This window comes from Helianthus annuus, chromosome 1 (genome assembly GCF_002127325.2).
Source record: "Helianthus annuus cultivar XRQ/B chromosome 1, HanXRQr2.0-SUNRISE, whole genome shotgun sequence".
NCBI lineage: Eukaryota > Viridiplantae > Streptophyta > Magnoliopsida > Asterales > Asteraceae > Helianthus > Helianthus annuus.
In genome coordinates, this window is record NC_035433.2 from 43870863 (window position 1) to 43877566 (window position 6704).

Sequence of the window (6704 nt, forward strand, 5' to 3'; positions counted from 1 at the left end):
CGAAACTCTGTCAAATTTTCAGTAGAAAAGCAATAAAAGCAAAGGAAATTAATAGGACAAGCTGTTGTAACCTTGCATATTCTGATTCCGCCTTTATATGTGAGGATGAGCTACTCTGACTGACTTTTCGGGTCAAACAACGGTCCAACAAGTGGTATCAGAGCTCAGGACGAGGAGTTCATACTACTACAGCTTATATCTGCATAAATCTCTCATTTCTACTCACTTTTTCTCATACTTTTCGGTTTTCAGTGGTTCCTACGGCTGAAATTGTCTGAAATTTGAGTATAACGTGTAAAACACACTAATAACAAACCCTAGAAAGTTTTAGAGTGAAATTTGGACTAAAAATGGTTAAAACCGGCTAAAAACGGTGGTTCGCTTTTTCGAACAACAGGCTCACTTTTACGTACAAAAATTCTCATTAGATTCGCTCGTAACAATCAATCAGGTTCGCTCTTTCGGACAATTTTACTAGTAGATTCGCTCATTCGGACAGTTACAGGTCCGCGTATTTGGACATATTTGGGTTCACTTATCTGACGATTCGCTTATATCGGTCCGCTCGAACGAACGATCACAGGTCCGCTCGAACGGACATCAACTGGTTCGCTGATAAGACATTGTTGGGTTCGATTATTTGAACCTTACTGGCCCGCTCATCTGTCAATCACAGATTGATCCGCTTATTTGTCCAGATTTTCAAAAAATTTGAAATTTTTTTTCTAAGTGTTGGTTGTTTTGCAGGAATAATCAAAATGGATGATATTTTCATGAATCCCTTCAGCGACATGTATGCTTTCACGGGAAGTTCTGGAAACAACGATATGTCTTCAAGCAATACGAATGAGGATACACCTTAAGAGAAAAATAAAGAAGCTTGGGAGTCGGAGAGTGCATTTGGTACATTCAACAAACCTCCGAAGCTAATGGCTATAGAAGGTTATAGTAGGTGGTCTACAAAGTTTGAAGATTGGCTGATGGCATTCGCATTTGCAAGTTGGAAGAGTATGAAAAATGGATATGCAAATGGAAAGAAGAATGGTGAAGCATTGAGATCAGAAGAAGAAATTGAAGGTTTTGTTGCAGAACAGAAGTGTGTGGCATTACTGTTTCAGTCAGTGCGGGAAGACATCATTTCATTGATAGACTATTCTAATTCAAAAGATTTATGGGAAAAACTTGAAAAGAAGTGTCTTGGAAGTACGGAAATAGTAAAGAATAAAAAGAAACTTCTTCGAAAAGAGTTTAACATGTTTGGGTGTCTTAAAAATGAATCAGTGTGCAAAATGATTGAACGGTTCGGTCATCTAAAGCTGGAGCTTGCACGACATAAGATCACGTATTCTGATGAAGAACTTGTTGACAAATTGTTCGATTCATTACCAGATGAGGTGGATTGGAGATATTACGCACTAATGTTGAAGAACACTATTGCTCCTGAAAATTTTACTCCACATTTAGTGATTGAGAGACTTGAAAGTCATGAGCTAGAACTGAAGAAAACATACAAAGTCAATCACTCATCTTATCAGCAAAACCTGGATTTGTACTATCCGAAAAGCTTGATGCCGAAAGCTACTTCTCCGAAAACTGCATTTTCTGCTGAGAATGTTTCTTCAGCAAACAAAGAAAGTCAAAGCAGTTCAAACAGTGGAAGTCACAGTGGTTATCACAGTGGATCTACGTCTTCTACAAATCGTTTTGATGTGAAGTTTTCATGCAATATCGCGATAGATTTGAAGAACGCACAGAATTTTGATGAGGAGTTGGCTAAGCAACAGATGGTTTTCTTGGCATCTGTGTTGGAATCTTATGAAGGGTTGGTGGCTGGTAAGATCGGGAATACAAATCTGACAAAAGAAGATTACGATCAGATAGAGCCCGAAGAAATGGAGCTTATTGACATTCGTTGGGCAATGGCAAGTGCTGTTCGACGTGCTCAACGTTTCATGGAAATTACCGGGAGAAAAATGATCGGTGGTCCATCTACAAAGTTGGGGTTCGACAAATCCAAGGTGACATGCTTTAAGTGTAAGCAGAAGGGTCACTTCAAGCGTGAATGCAGAAACGCGTACGCAGATGAGTCAGAGAATCCATTTCGAGATGATTACTAGAAAAAGGCAATTTATCCTCAAAATAAATCCGAGCCACCGAGATTGAAACAGACTGAAGATAATAGCGACAAATCAAGGGCTCTCGCAGTGATTTATGATGATGAGGGGTACGATTGGAGTAAGGAAGTGTTACCGGAAGAAGATGCGGTTGGTTACGCATTCATGGCTAATGATGATGAACCGATTCCGTGGAAAGATGATCGTACTGACGAGCAGAAGTACTGTTATAGAAAGATGATTGCTGAAAACAGAATCTTGAAGATCTCTCGCATTTATCTGGAAGCAAGACGAGCAAATAGATGGGATCCAGATAGGGAATGTTATCTTGATCGATATGGAAACATTGCGATTGATGACAACACACTTGATATGGAAGCCATCATCAAGGAGATAAAAGAGGATGATGAGTATTGGCAGCACAAGTGGTGGGGAACGCCAACTGAGAAGATGATTGAAGAAGAGAAAGAGAAAGAGAGAAAGGAGAAAGAGGAGAAAAGATGAAAGAAAAAGAAGAGATTGAGAAAGCAAAGCAGGTTGATACTGGCTTGATCGATACTACGCAGGAGTTGACGTCTGAAAACCTGGGAAAGATGGCTGACAAAGTGCTAGCTGCAAAAGCACTTGAGGTAGACCCTAATTCTGTTACTGAGTCAAAGGGGCAGGTCAGTCAAATTGTGTCAACAAATGTGTTAGGTAACAAGATTGATGGAAATGTTGACTGCAAAAATTGCACCAAACAATGCAATTTTTGTAGTACTGTCACGTATCTTAACAATGAGAAAATCAAGAATCTGACAACGAAAGTTAAAAATGTTGAGGATCAGATTCTAGGACGTGACAAAACTGTAAAAGCTTCAACCGAACGGATCAAAGAATTAACAACTAAAATTGAAAATGATAAAATTGATCGTGAGAAAATAAAATGTGAAAATGAAAAGTTAATTCTTGAGAATCGTCAAATTTCTGAAAAGTTTGAAAAATTGAAAAGCATTGTCAAAGATAGTGATGATCGAAATGGCAAAACATTTAAAGAAAATGAACATCTAAGAGCTGTGGTGAGAATAAAAGAAGAATTAATTAACAATCAACTGGATGAAATTGCTAAATTGAAACTTAAAGTTCAAGAAGCAGAAATTGAAAATGAAAGAATTCAGTTGAAGTTAAACAGCTATAGCTCAGCAAGCTTTGTTTTGCAGCATATTGTTCCCAAACCTATAGGGAAAAACAAAGCTGGCGAGGATGTGTTTTCTGATGGAACGGGTGTAGGGTTTCACAAAGTTCCACCGCCAATCTTAGACAACTACACGAAAAAGCAGTCTAGTTTGGTGGAAACTGAGGAAGAAAGTGATGTTAAACTTCCTGAGAACATTGATGTCACGTTCACGTCTTCCAATGACGAGGGTGTCCAAAGTGATGTGGTGAAAAGTGTGGTAGACAAAGTGCTTAAACCGGATTGTGACACTTCTGAGGAGGATGGGTGTTTCTTGGATAAATAAATTCCGAAACAAAAGTCCAAGAGCAACTTAGATGAAGAATCAAACCTTGTCATGTACAAGATGATGGGTTCGGATAAGTTGTTTTCGGATTCAGAGTTTCTGATTGAGAATGTTAACATGAACAAATTGACAAATGTTTTCAAACTTGTTGAAGTCGAGTTGTCAGCAGTGAATACTCTGAGTCGAAAGAAAGACAAGGTTTACAACAAGAAAACTGGTTATCCACCGCGTTTTTACAATAATACCAGAAACAACTGGTCGGGTGGTTATCAGGGGGGTAAACCGTTTCAGAAAAAGAATGTTTCACACAAGAGGTTTGTCGAAAAGAAAAAATTTGTGAACAGTTCAACAATTTTTTCAAAATCAAACAAAGAATTTTTTGAGAAGAGAGCTTCACAAGCTCAGTCTGAAGGCACGAGTCGGGTAGCTGATACTCGTACTTGTTTTAGATGTGAACAGGTTGGTCATATTGCACGAAAGTGTATATATGTGAAGCCTAAGACTGAAGCTGTGAAGGTTCAACAAAAGAAGGTTGATGTGAAGGGTAAAGCACCGATGTATGTTGAGAAGAAAGTGGCTGAGAAGAAAAACGTTAAAATCGACAACGTAAAAGCAAAAACTGAACCCGTAAAGAAGTTGGTAACTCAAAATGATAAATTTTATAAAAGGGTTACAGTAACTCAACAGGTGTGGAAACCAAAAATTGAATCAAAAGTTGAGAAGAAAGTTTCAAATTCTGATGAGAAAAAGGCTGAAGAGCCAATTATTGTTGATTATGATGCAAATTTTCCGCCTCTCAAGGCTGAAAGTTTCAAAATTCAAATTGCGAGAGTCAAGGTTGCACCTAAGGCTGATGAGGCCTGGGTGGACTCAATGTTTGACTAAACAGTTTGAGTTGCCGGAGCTTCCTGGATTGCGAAGCATGAATCGGCATCTTTCTTGAAGTTGTTTAAATGATGATTTGTTATGTGCAGGATCTTCCAAAACTTGTATCCAGATGGATAATGGATAGTGGAGCGTCAAGGCATATGACAGGGAAGACCGCATTGCTGTATGATGTGAATAACATTAACGGTGGTTATGTGGGTTTTGCGGGTAATCAAGGAGGAAGGATCATAGGTGAAGGAACATTATCAAATGGCATTATAACGTTTGAGAGAGTTAACTACATCGCCGAGATGGAGAACAACCTGCTGAGTATCTCCCAGATCTGTGACAGGATGTATACTACTCATTTCACCGACAAAGAATGTTTGATCTTGAAACCGGGATTTGTGATACCTGAAGAGTGGATCATCATGAGGGCACCAAGAGTCAACGATCTGTACGTGTTGGACATGAGCGTTGCTACTACAACCACGGGTCAGGCTCATTGTTTTGTGTCCAGAGCAACGGAGAAAGAATCAAGGTTATGGCACCGAAAGATGGGGCATATTCACCTAAGGAAAATGAATCACTTGGTACATAACGATTTGGTCACTGGAGTGCATGTTAAAGGTTTTCATCTGGAAGGGGAGTGCATAAGTTGTGTCAAAGGCAAACAGAAGAAAAAGTCACACCCTACAAAGCAAGTCAATTCAGTTTCAAGACCTTTGGAAAGACTTCACATGGATTTGTTTGGTCCAGTGAATGTTAAGAGTATAACAGGAGATTCCTACTGTTTGGTCGTGACTGATGATTATTCCAGATTTTCTTGGGTGATGTTTTTGAAATCAAAAGATGAGACTTTTGATAGTTTGATAGCGTTGTTTAAAAGAATTGAGAATCTGTACCAGAGGCTGTTCTGTAGAATTCGCAGTGTTAATGGTACTGAGTTCAAAAACAGTAAGATGGAAGAATTTTGTGACGAAAGAGGTATACTGCATGAGTTTAGTGCTCCGTACACTCCACAGCAGAATGGAGTTGCCATTATGCAAAAACCGGACGCTAATCGAAACAGCCAGAACGATGCTTGCAGACTCTAAGTTACCAATTAATTTATGGGCTGAAGCTGTTTCTGCTGCATGCTATACTCTCAACAGAGTTCTTACTGTAAAGAAGTTCAACAAGACGTGTTTTGAGCTACTCAATAAACACAAGCCAAATTTGAAGTATCTAGAACCGTTTGGGTCACCCTGTACGGTGATAGAGCCTAAAGGAAAGTTTGGTCCGAAGAGCGTTGAGGGAATCTTTGTGGGTTATTCAAGTCCTTTGCGACGTGTCTTCATTCCAAGCGAGAAACAGATTATTGAGGCAGCAAATGTTGAATGTCAAGGGTACACTATGCCGCCACAGAATCCTGGAGATTCATGGCGTTATAATTATGACAAACTTTGGGATTTGTTTGACATGAGAGAAGAATCAGAGGAAGAAGAAGATTTCTTTGATGAGTTGGATATTTTGCGAGAATATGAGTCGCAGCTCAGGTTCCCAGCGGAGTATTCTAGAAGACCTCGGGAAACTTCAAATGACGATGAAGCAGGTCCTAGTAATGCTGGTGAACATGATGATGAAGTTGCTCCTGGTAATCAGTCGGAGTTGAATGATGATCAAGAAGCTGATAACATGCCAGTTTTTGACCATGGTGATTCAGACCTTGAGGGGGAGCAGATCCAGTTGTCAAGTCAAATAAACCAAGTTGTTGCACAAGATGCAGAGCAGAATGTTACTAATCTGGAGGGAAATGTAGAAGTTCCAAGCGAAGTGATGTCGCGAACTCTTTCTTATCATCCAGAGGAGTTGATAATAGGAGAATTGCAATTGGGCGTTCGCACGAGACGTCAAATTGACCAGGGCTTAACATGTTTTTATTCTACAGTAGCACCTTTACAAACTGAATTTTCATTAAGTTGTTTTATCTCGCAGGTCGAACTGAGAACTTACGAAGAGGCGCTTACTGAAGACTCTTGGGTCATAGCGATGCAAGAAGAGTTAAGTCAGTTTGAAAAGTTGGGGGTGTGGAAGTTAGTTGATTTACCAGATGGTCAAAGAAAAATCAATACAAAATGGGTTTTCAAATGTAAGAGGGACGATAGAGGAGTGGTTGTAAGGAACAAAGCTCGACTCGTTGTTCAGGGCTTTAGTCAACAGGAGGGGATTGATTTTACTGTAG